The sequence below is a fragment of the Oxyura jamaicensis genome, chromosome 1, assembly GCF_011077185.1.
Source record: "Oxyura jamaicensis isolate SHBP4307 breed ruddy duck chromosome 1, BPBGC_Ojam_1.0, whole genome shotgun sequence".
NCBI lineage: Eukaryota > Metazoa > Chordata > Aves > Anseriformes > Anatidae > Oxyura > Oxyura jamaicensis.
In genome coordinates, this window is record NC_048893.1 from 106,084,613 (window position 1) to 106,097,787 (window position 13,175).

Genomic DNA, 13,175 nt, shown 5'->3' on the forward strand with positions numbered 1-13,175 from the left:
ATCACTCAAAGAACTGTTTGAAAAAGCATGAATCACCTATCTTGATACACAAAGAGAAGATTTGAGTACAAATTGTCCACATGAATTGCTCTCGTATTTAGAAGCTCATCATTAGATGACGCACCATTCTGGTCCCATAACTGGCCACCTTTGAGGGAAGATGAATTTTTAGCATCTGCCAGAGCCCTCATATTCTTCCCTATTTCTGTTCTCTGGGCCATCAAGTAATGAGTTCCTGCAGGTTCAAAGTAGACTCAGCCAGTATCCAGAGACATTTTTATCCCTTTTCTGCCTGCTTCCTTGTACTCTTTGTGTGATTTAATCCAATATAGTCACGTGGCAAACCATTTTACACTGTTAATACACTGTTAGAGAGCAATACCCAATTCCCTGGGGCATATGTCCTACAAAATACAATTTTATTATTATCTGCCCTGCCATTATTTATGCAGAATGCTTTAGTTCTGAAGGAAAATTAGGGAAAATAAGAAAAAACACTGGCATAGAACTAGAGAGATGAGGGAACTATTTTTCCCAGGAGGGTTCTTAAGGTTAAGCAAAAAAAAAATAAAAAAAAAAATGGGGGGGGGGATCTCTCTGGTTGCCCTCCAAGCAATTCTCCCAAAAGAATACAGAATAGTACAGTGCTGTACCATCTTTTGTTAAACTACCGATGTTTGTCCCTTTTATAGTCCCAAACAGTAATTTATTCCTGGATTGGCTGAATTACTAGCTCCCTGGTGTTGCCTCTGCAATGCTTCTGCAGAACATAGAGCAAATATAAAACAAAAACAGCTTAGGTGTGTATTTATGTCAGAAGTGTTGAGAATGAGAGAAGGGCATTTTTAGGAGGTAAATGACCATATTGTTCTCAAGTGAAGGACATGTCCCCATGACAGGGACTTATGGCCTGTGAATCAGCCTTGCTGGTGATGGCTTTCCTTAGGCTACAAGTTTTTCACTGGGCAGGTCTCATTTATTTCTTCCAACACTGATACTCAAATCTTTCATTTTACTGTCTACATGTACAGCCTAGGCAAGCCTTTTTAGACCCAGGCTCTTCTGGCCTTCTAACACTCCTTTAGGTAAGAAGCATCCATACTATAGGGAGCATCTTGGGGGAAGAGGGAGATTCAAAGGAGCTTGTAGAGTGTGGTTCAGTTTTCACTGGGAATCATTATTTCTCTTGCAAAATTCCTCTATCTGTAAGCCATGACTGGGAAATTCACTTTTTTTTTTTTTTTTTCATTTTGTCAAAAGCAATTTTTAAAAATTCTCAGAATCATTATGACGTCATCTGTACCCACAAACCGATTTCTATGGAGGACAACCCACTGTTGTGGTTGAAGACACAGGTCCTTTCTGCTTTGCATGGACCTCTTTCATGAATACACACACACATCCTCTTCCCTGGTTGTTACAGGTTGTATAGATGATGCGACTGTCAGTTTCCTGAAGGCTTTTTGCCTAGCAGACAGGGGCACACCACTCCCTAATCTATTCAAGTCCTTTAACAGCCTCACCAGCATCCCATCTTAACCACTTGCAGACTTTAAGTGGTTCTGTTTTACAATACCCCTGTGTAACAGAAAAATACCATCTCTACCTTACAGTGAACTGAAGCACAGCAAAGATTAAATGTTGAAAAATCACAGCTGCAGTGGAGTTATGAACAAAAGAAAGTATGTCCTATGTTAGTGTCCTATTCATTCAACCATCCTATTAACAGTTATATATTTGGAAAGGAAAATGAGAGTAGAATAATGAGAGAATTAGACATAAATAGAAATAAAAGAACTGTGGGAAAGAAAGATTTATCATCAACATTTTATGGAACAGGCAAATGTTTTCCATTTTTGACTGCCTGAGAATGTCCTCTGTCACATAACTAAAATGGCATTTTGGATAATTCACAGAATCACAGAATGGCCGAGGCTGGAAGGGACCTCTGAAGATCATCTAGTCCAACCCTTCTGCTGAGCAGGGTCACCTAGAGCACATTGCACAGGATGGAATCCAAGAGGGTTTTGAACATCTCCAGAGAAGGAGACTCCACAGCCTCCCCGGGCAACCTGTGCCAGTGCTCTGTCACCCTCACAGTAAAGAAGTGCCCTCTCATATTCAGCCAGAACCTCCTGTGCTTCAGTTTGTGCCCACTGCCTCTCATCCTGTTGCTGGGCAAAACTGAAAAAAACAGCTCCAAACTCTTGACTCCTTCCCCTCAGATATTTATACACATTGACGATATCTCCCCTCAATCTTCTCTTTTCCAGGCTAAACAAGCCCAGTTCTCTTAGCCTGCACTCATGCAACAGGTGCTCTAGTCCTCTAATCATCTTCGTAGCTCCAGTAGTTCTATGTCCATCTTGTACTGGGGAGCCCAGAACTGGACACAATGCTCCAGGTGTGGCCTCACCAGGGCTGAGTAGAGGGGGAGGATCACCTCCCTTGACCTGCTGGCAACACTCTTCCAAATGCACCCTAGGATACCATTGGCCTTCCTGGCCACAAGAGCACAGTGCTGACTCCTGGTCAGCCTGCTGTCCACCAGGACTCCCAGGTCCCTCTCTGCAGAGCTGTACTGCAGCAGGTCAGCCCCCAGCCTGTACTGGTGCTTGGGGTTATTGCTCCCTAGGTGCAGGACCCTGTACTTGCCCTTGTTGAACTTCATGAGGTTTGTCTCAGCCCAACCCTCCAGCCTGTTGAGGTTCCTCTGAATGGCAGCACAGCCCTCTGGGGTATCAGCCCCTCCTCTGAGCTTTGTGTTGCCAACAAACTTGCTGAGGGTGCACTCTGTATTTCATATTTCAGTTGTTGCTTTTGTGAGTGTGGGATTTTTTGGAATGACGAAGGACAAGAGTAGCATCTGCTTGGACCCAGGAACCTAGGGGAAGGCAGGAAAGAGAAAAGCAGAACAGTGAGAAGAAAACCCCTGGTTACCATTTCGAGAACATCTCACAAATAAGTTAAATACTGACCGCTGGCCAGGTATTTCTCAGCACTGTAAGAAAATACTTCACTAGATGCTTGCTATTCAAACTGAGGAAATTTGGGGTCAGATTTTTGTTCTGAGGAAATGGCTCAGAGTTTCAAGCACTCAAGTTTCAGAAACTCAGGCCAAACTTAGTCTGAACAGGAAAAAAAAAGGGGGGGAGAGGGGGTAGGAAAAACAGCCATTCTCCAAAGTGAGCGAAATAAGAGATCCACTGTCCCTCATAAATAGGGTGATGATCAACAGATACTCACCTTTGGGAAGATGTTTGAAACTCAAACAAAGGCTGTATTTAAATAATTATGTACACTATAATTTTATAGTGTTCCCATATTCCTGCTAGTGATTCCTACTATTCCTGCTTTCATTTTGATCAAATTTTCTTTTGCAATAAAAACAAAAATCTAGGCATTAAACTACCATCTCCCAAGACAACATTATTATTATAAAATAAAAGCAGCAGATTTAGAGAGTTAATAATAAAATATGCATTATGTTTTCTTGGGTAGAAAGAATTGCTTCATAATATATTGCTTGCAATAAACGGTAAGCCTCAGATTTGGTGCAGCAATATTAATTACCAAGGAGAGAGAATGGAAGAAATCATGTCAGATTGAGATTCTTCTGAATCACAGCAGAGAAGATAGAGTGCATCTTCTGAATAAACAGATTATGTTACAGAGAGTTAAATTAGCAGACAATCCTCAGCTATTCCTGCCTCTAATAGTTTTCCATATGACTTCTTGTGGGCAGGCCCAGGGGAGAACAACTGATGGCGGAATGATTATTTCGGCTTCCTGTGTTATTACTCTGCAGTCTTTCTCAGAAAGGGGGGATATTAACTGTTCCACCTCTTCCCTGTGCTGCAGAAAAAAATAGAGTTCACATCGGAATGTAATGTGTATGTAACAAATAATTGCTTATTACAAAAGCTGTTTTGATATGAAAGAAAGAGAGATGGCACACAGAAGAGGTTGCTTCATGTGCTGCTGCTGGAGGAATGATAAATTTCAAATAATTGATATAAAGTAAGGTCAACATCAAGAAAGCTGTGTAATAACCACAGGTTCTAATACATGAAAGACCAAGGTACGTGCTTTATGTGTTGTAGTGAGACTATTTCCACTGACATGGTGGGCCCAGCCATTATCCTGTCCAGGCCAGGCCACTGCCCTTGGCAGTGCAGCCCTCCAGTGCTGCGGAGGCTGGGCCCTTCTCCTGCTCTTCTGGTTGTGCTTCTTCTTAGGAGCTGTTTCTTTAGTTAACCTAGACACTTTCCATTCCTAATGGAAACAAAGTTTGTGAAGGTCCTGGGCTCTGGAGGAATTTATCGGAGGCTGCCTCTGGAGAGAGCTGTTTCCTGCTGAGGTGACAGGAAAACTATTAATGCCTGTCATGCCTGAGCCTGGTAGTCCACAGGCACCTTCCCAAGCCTCTCCTGAAGTCATAACCCAGTAGTTCCCCCAGCTTCATGCCTTTGGATGCCTCAGCCTTCACATAATGATCTTCTACAGCCTCCTGAGGAACAGGCTACAAATCCCCAGAGGGGTCCGCATTGCTGAGACACATCCCAGGTCAGCTGGAGTACCTGAAGGACTGATAGAGCTGGGGCTTTGAGGTGGTGGGAGGGAATAGAGATGAAACACCCCACCAAGAGCATGATGCTCTTGGAGCATGGGTTGTCACCCAGGGAACAGGCAGGGAAGCAGCAGCACCACCCCAAGCAAAAGCAGGTAGGCAGCCCCAGATGCAATGATGACTCAGATGTGGGGAGCAGAGATGTTTGCCCCAGGGCTCCTGTATATCAGGGCTGGGGAGATGAGCACCACTCTGCCAGCCTTCCCTGGATGCCAAGAACACTTGCCCACATGCGCTGAGTCAAGGATGCCTGTCATTCACAATGCATTTGTAAGAATGCCTCTTATCCTAGAAACCCTGCAGGGAATCCATACTTAAAAAAAAAAAAAAAAAAAAAAAAAAAAAAAAAAAAAAGTTCTGAAGTACTAACTTTTTCCCTTACAATGTAGTGAGGTTACACCACCTCATTGCCTAGGTGGTGTTCAGGAAAATCTTTGTCCCTCTTTTTCTTAGCTGAAAAACTGTTTGCTTTGCAGAGCTGTGTGGAGATCCTGAACTACACTGTTGCTATTTGATGACTAGAGTGGGGCCAAGCAGGAGAGAAGCTCTTCCACCTCTAAACTTTAGGGATGCTTTTTTAAAGGCCTGGATTTAACTGTTCCTCTTAGAAAGAAGAATAGAATGAATGTGCTGTGTTTCTATTCAGAGCTGGTGGGTAGACGATGCTGTCCTCTGCCTTGTAGAAGGCACTCCAAAGTGGCGAGGCTTACCTATGCCCATTCATGACACATTTTTTCTGTTAAGAACTGTTATTTACCCCAGGTGTACTCCAGAGTTTCATGTAACAGAGAAACACCTACTGCCTAGAGATAATGATATAACACTTTGCCCTTTAGGGAAAAAAAATAATAAGGATTTATTCAGTATTTGAAAAATGGGTAAGAGAACATTTTTGAGATTTTCATGTATTTATTTATTTAATTTAAATTGGCATTCAAAACCCTTCTAAGTAAGAGACTGGCTTATATGATCCTTCTATGGGTGCCCTACCTTGTATCTGGGGACAATATCTGATCTGGTCTATATCAACCCAAGTTCACTGGAGGCTGAGCTGGCTCTAAGAGATAACCACACAAATTTGCACTTGAAAAAATGGAAGTACCCATCCAGACAAATGGAGAAAATCTGTCTGCTTCACTACTCACCTTGTCCCCCAGCAGCCCTGTCCCTCAACAAACTCCTCTCACAGCACACTCCAGAAACAGGGAACTTACATTAAAAAAACAAAAGCATTAAAAAAAAAATATCTGTTAGTAATAACAAATACTGTGATTTATTTCTGAAACTCTGATAGTTTTGGTTTATTTATTTTATTTTTTATTTTTTCCCCAGTAGAAGAGTCAAACAATCTTTAAGGCAATGAGATAGCTTTTGTGCTAACTTGGAGATTTTTAGGTTTGTGTCTGACAGATTCCAAAAAAAGGGCAAAAGCTTTGCCTTGGAGAGTATCTTATAAGGGATGTACAGTTTCATGGTCTTTCTGGGAAGCATTTAAAACTACATGGTAGACAGTACATTTGAAGCAGTATGACTTTCCTTTGATATAACTATAGTGTAACGTATTTAATTCCAATACAGTTACTCCCACACAGGAAAAAAAGTGTGAAGTAGCCAAATGAAGCGTCCTTATACCAATATAACTGTGTCCTTAAAAATCCTAATAATATGCTGGGGACTGGAGAGAAGGGGGAAGAAATCTCATTTACTAAAGCAGTTTAAAATAAAAGAGTAATATTTCAGCTCCAGATGAAGCATGAAGTCAGAAAGGAAATATTTGTTTGCATGAAGAACTGAATGCTGGACTCCAGAAAGCCCCACATCACAGACCAGGGGCCTCTGCTCCACTGAGTGGGTGGCTCTTAGCCATAGCAAACATGTTGGCTGCCATTACTTGCAGGGATTGCCACAATTTGGACTTGGGCACCCATGAGCAAACTGCCTAGTGACAGCAAATGACCCGAGGTCTCATGGCATAATGTTTCCATCTGTAAATTTTTCTGATGCTTTCTTCCACCTGCTTTGAAGTGACATAATGAAGGACTGTACCTGTGGATGATCCAACCATCTTGTGTTGGGATTTCACCTGTCAAGGCATTATTCACTGGCTTCTCACAAGAAATAGAAACAAAGGGTTCAGTGCTGCTCACCTTATCGAGAAGAAGAATTACACTCACAACAGAAGAGCTGGGGCCAAGGGACTGTTACTTATTTACTCACACTTTTGCTCAAGAGGCAGCCTTCAGAGGAAAAGGGAGAGGGCACCGATGTGTGAAATTTGACTCTGGACATAAAAAGATAACTTGCCAAACTACCCGCTGCCTTCAGTGTCATTAAACTCACATTTCTGGCAGTGTTTCATGAAGAAATTGGCATATCCCGCCTGGGTATGAGGTACCAGTCACTAGAGATTCTTAAAAGATTCTATCTTCCTTATGTGAAGGATGGGTATTTGCCTATATTTTAAAGCTGTGAGACATCTAATACCTGGTAATTATCTTACTTAATTTTAGGGGGCTGGATTCCTGTTGTTTGCACAGTGGGGTTGAGAAAACGAAAGTTGCTGTCAATATTAAAACAAACAGTCACCCAACCCTGATTTTTATTTACACTTGATTTTACAGTAAGATAACTAGCACTGGTCATTAGCTTAGCCTGTGTTAAAACACTTTTTAAAAAAAAAAAAAAAATTCTTCCTCATTCCCCCACCCCTCCTCACCCCTCCCACCCATCCAATACCCCTTATTTAAGTCTGCAGACTTTCTGGACAGAAATATTAATGCATGCACAATAAATCTGAATTGTGTAGAAAGCTCTGTGAATATGCTTTAAATCTAACTCAAATATAAACTTAATTTACCACAGTGAACAGGCAATTGGCACCATCTGACCTGAAGACCTATCTGCCCCTTCCCAGACCCATCAGGCCTACAGCAGCGTGTGGGCAATCCTACAGCAGATGAAAGTGTTTCTTCCTAACAGCACCAGCCTTTCTGCCCAGGACTAAACAGCTCTTGTATGGTGGCACCAACAGGTCTGCTGTGTATTCCACCAAAAAACTTGGAAAGTCCTCAAAATCTGCCAAAAAAAGCCAAACCAAACCAAACCAAACCAAACCAAACCAAACCAAACCAAACCAAATCAAGCCAAGCCAAACCAAGCCCAGCCAAGCCAAGCCAAGCCAAGCCAAGCCAAGCCAAGCCAAGCCACCACCAACAAAACAACTAAACAACCAAATAACCAAACAAACTAAAAAAGAACCCACAACCTTCTTGATGGATAAAAGAAGAGACAAAAATGCACAAAAATTTCTAGACAAGGCAGTCATAGCCCAAATGGGCTACAAGCCCAAAACAGGTCAGAAATGATTTCATTACTTTTGCCTTCAGGCCATGAAAATGTATTCAACACTCAGTAACAGTGGAAAACAAAGAGCAAGAAACCCACAGCTTTTCCCAAAGCCACAAGTCAGCTGCTCACTTCAGGGTAAACAAACCCAGTTAAAGAAAACTGTTCTCTCCACACTATATTCACCCTTCATTCACCAAGACAACCTTCTTCTAGGCTGTCTCTTCTATGGCAAATTATAACTTACAACATCAGGTAAAAAGGTAAAAAAAAAAAAGCACGCCTCCCAAATCACTTTGATTTTGAATTTTTGGTTTTAAATTCCTCTGGGCTTGAAAACATCCCTGCAACATGTATAAGGGTAACAATATTTCCTTTCAGTAAAGGACTTAGGGCAGGTTTGGTAGTCTGTAGTCATCACAAGAGATGATAGTGGGATGATCTTAGCAAAAAGTTTTGATAGTTAGGTCTCTGTGTTGCACTCCATCTCAGGAAAAAGTAAATTTCAAGATCTGTGAGGAGAGCCAATGATGAGCTTTGCTAAGTACAGAAATACCACACAGGTAACAGAAAACATGTTTTTGGTGGGTTATCAGGTCTCGTTCAACTCAACATACCCAGCTCAAATTTACTAGAAACAACATGAGTAAGGGCAGCAACAAAGGTGTGGAAGCAAGGAACTTAGAGCAGTGGTCTTGGGTTGTGGTACAGCCTCTGCATATGTCCTCTGACTGCTGGTCTGCATGTCCATAAAATCATACTCCTGCGTCACCATGCAGACTTAACCCAAAGTCTTGCTGGCACATTTCAATGAACAATGCTAGAAACACACTGTAATTGTTGACCTTGTATTCAATACTTCCATGGGCAGAACTAAGTATTTCGTCATCCTCGACTACATTTCTAAGCTCAAGTCTTCACCCAGACCCTAACTAGATGTTGAATAATTTTCTTTCTGAATTACACAGAGACTAGCAAATAATACATAAGGGAAACAATAAAAAAATGCTATTTTGTGATTACATTGTCTCTAATAAATAAGAACGGTGAAAAAGAATTACGCTCAGTATCAATTATTCACACTTCCACCAAGTAACTGACACATCCTCAAGTTACGACTTCCATCCACACTGGCTATAAAACACCATTTTCACTATGATTGGAATGGCTGTTCCTGGATGTCAATTAAAATATATATCATGTACCAGGCAATAGAAGGTGACAACATTAGGAAGAAATAACACTTGACAGCCACATGGGAAATACATAAGCAAGAGAAGACTGAAAATTACTGAAGATCTTTATTTACAGCTTCTTACTTTTAAACACTGACCTCCAAATACGAAGATCAGAAAGATTTATCTGCATTTGAAAATTTCCTTTAACTCCTGTTGTTCTATTTCTTTTTGACAACTGGAATGACTGAAATCTTTCTAAATTACAGATTGTATTAAGCATATTCTAAAGAAGCAACAACAAAGTCATTCTTACTGCCCAGCATGAGAAATTTCCCTTAACATAAATCTTTGGTTGTCATTTTCCAGCTCAGAAAACATACCCAGAGTGCACTGGAACTAATTACCTCCAAGTGAGGAAGTCTTCAGGTGAAGTCCAGGGAAAATTTATAATTTTCTTTGTTTTGCCCTTAGATTTAGTGGAATTGGCCTTTCATAGGAATATGACATTTGTGTAGGAAAAATTTTTTTAGAAGCTGGAAATTTGAACAAAGTATTCTCACTTCTCCTGTAGGCACCCAGATAAGAAGAAGACTTACCCAAAGAAGCTATACTATCTCTCAAAAGTTAGCAGTCTAGAGACTGCAGAGTTGGCGAAGTACCCGTCTAACAGTTCCCAAGATTGGGTGCAGAACATCACCCCTTGGAGATGCTCAGAGCTGCATCCATTCCCTCTCTCTGCACTGTCACTGGGCTCTGCTGGTGGGCAGCGACTGGCAGAGCTACAGCTAGGGGCCAACCCCACTTTCTCACTCTTGAGGCATGGAAGAAGTGAATGGCAAAGCCTTACTTGCCTTTTCCCGTTGCTATGGTCAAAAATACCAGTTCATCAAACTGATATAAAATGCATAGCTGTATTTCTGGATGTAGATCCCACTTTGCTTAATCCACCTTCATCATGCATGCACATCTTATGTGAGGGTCATGGTGAACAGGGCACAGGAAAATCAGACACTATCTAGACCAGGAGAGTTACTTTGCTGCTGCAGACAGAACTGATGACTGTTGTCCTATTTCATTTATGGGATTTCTCATCAGATACCTTGACTATCATGATTAAAACAACCCACAGATGGAAAAGTGCTTTAAAACTTCAGTGAATCTTGAGCTCCAACTAGTGGGATGCTTTGTTTTCTCTCACTTCCCACAAGCCTAGATCTATCTGAATGAAGCCCATTTATTATCCTTATTGGTATCAGAAGGATCAATGTCTAAGCTTACCAGTGAGTGTATCAGGCTTAGAAAGGAAATTCTCTGCACTCAACAACTAGAGAAAGAAGATATGCTGGGCTCCTACTCCTTTTCAAATGAATATGATGCATGTAAGGGATAGGTAAGTCAGGATGCTACCCTTTAAGCTTCAAAGACAAGCATCAATAAACCTTCATGTTTGTGTTGGGACTTTTCCAGGGTTATTGATTATCAAGTCAATCTTACCTTTCTGCAGGACTCCAATCCTTTGAGACATACAGTTTCACCTCTTTGCACCACATCACTAGTCACAGCTTGTCCTCAATTTCACTCACTGAAGTTGGCCAGAAATTATAACCAACAATAAACACCAGCACCAAAAGTAAACATGGATTTTAATGTTAAGATTTTTTTAATGAAAATAAGTTTTCGCTCTTGCCTCATTTGTTTTGTCAGTCTGACCATAACCCTCATTCCTTGTTTCCCTGCACCACTTGGGGGGAGAAGGTAGAAAAGTGTGGATGGGGGGGAAGGTTTTTTAGTTTGCTTTTAGATCTTACTGCTTGAGTCTGTTATTACTAGGCAATAAATTACATTGATATCCCTATATTGAGTCTGTTTTGCCCATGATTAGAGTTGGTAAGGAATCTCCCTGTCCTTAACTCAACCCATGAGCCTTTTTTCATCATTCTCCCTGTTCTTTTGAGGAGGGGAAGTAAGAGAGCAGCATGGTGGAGCTCAGCTGCCCATCAGTGCGAAACCACCACACATGCCGAGTAGGGAAGGCTTCCCAAATTGCTTCATTTTGGTTGTAATCACATGGTGACAGCTGGTGGTAACTTTGTTTTACTCTACCAGCCTCTCAGTTGTGACAGGGACTCTTCATTCTTCTCCATATTCTCCGGTAGATTATGAAGATAGATATCCAGTGATAGCTTAACTAGGACAGTGGTAAATATCATAAACATAGGTTCACAATTTGTCAGTAAGGAGACCAAAATTTATCACTCATCTGGGTTGGTTTACCTCTCACTTCATCATTTTATGCACAAACATATATGCTGATTTTCTAATCCTGAATCAGGTCATTGATACCCTGCCATTCACCTCAGAGGAAGAGCACCACCAAATGAGGAACAGCAATGAAACACATATGTATTTATTTTCATTCCTAAATCTCAAGAATTTACCTGATTAGGGCTTGGCTGAGACACCAGTGGAGCCTAGAGCTTCTTTGAGGAATGCCCACAAGAACCCTGCCTTTTTTTTTTTTTTTTTTTTTTTTTTAAGCACAGAAATAATGATGATGATAATTGACAAGGGCAGCCTCAGATGATTTGATATATTCTCATTATGTGAGGTAGCGGCATCAGAAACAACCTTGTCTCTTAGCAGTCAATAAACGGCAGGTACCGTGGTATCCCTTCATGCCTTGGCAAGTAATCAACCACCCCAAGCCTATTATCATAACAAAGCAGCTCGCTGCTATGACAGCCTGTCTCAAACAAGGGCCAGTCACAAGTATGCAGGTTTAATCTGCATGTGTGTTATGCATATCCCATCGTACAAGCTATATAATCCGTAGTAGTCGATTTATTATTCAAGTTTCGGGGTATAATGAAATGTACACTGAAGTTTTCAGTCCCACTGCATGGGTTGACTGGATTCCCAGTCATAGGTTAACATCTTGTGCAATTAAGCTCAGCCTAGTCACCCAGTTACCACAGGTATACATGAGATACCTAAAAATTAAGCCCAGAAGAGTATTATATATCATCATCAACAACAACAAATTAAAAACTTCCCAGTTGAGTGATTGTTCACAAGGCTCCAGATACAAAACAGAGGGACACAGGCGCCAAAATCAGAGTGTAACCCCAGGTAAGGTTTGGGTTTCACAGCCGTGTGGATTGCTGAAGCACCCCTCCCTCTTCTCTTAAAGGCAGCTGTACAGGAAAGGGACTGGACCCCTCTTCAGAAATCAAGAAGCATCCTGTCAACTAGATAACCGCAAATACACAGAGCAAAAGGCAGAGCCGAGCTCTCAGAGCCGAGCTAAGGGCAGATGTGTGCGTGACTTTTTTTCCACTGCCTTGTAATCTCTCTAAATTTAGTGACCATATTTAGATTTTGGGAAAACCAAGGAAGTGGAGGTTTATCACGACTAAAGCTTGGGCTGAGGGTGATCTCAGGATAGCTGGCGAAGTGCTGGCATTCCTCCCCTGTGGAGGAGGTGATGTTTAAAACCGGGCTATGGATTACTCTTGTAGAGCCTGATCTTCCCACACGGAAGGTGGTAACATGGTGGGGGCAGGGGAGCGGCCTGGAAAATGTCTTCCTGCGATCAGTGTTCCTGAGAAAAGCTCTTTGGCAAGCAGCGGTAAAATAAGGACACAGCCCTGAGGGATCTTGAGGAAGCATGTAAAATAAGGACAAGAGGAGTCACCGGTAAAAATGCTGTAACAAGGAAAGACTGGGCCATTTGGATAAACTGGTGAAAGGCAATACTGGTGACAAGATTCGTTTCTGTGAAGGAGGACTTTCTGTCAACTGAATATGGCATTTATTGGGAGAAAGTGGGGGGATTGTTTCCTGGCCATGGAAAAGTGGCTTTGCCCATGTTACTGAAAACAAACACGTCTTAGAACTGTTGTGAAGGTTATGGGCAAAGATAGCCAACTTTGCATTTATGCAAGACTGCAAGAAACAAACACTACCCCGAGCCCTCACCCACACAGACATTTTCCTGCAAGTGAGCAGGCAGCTCAGGTGGA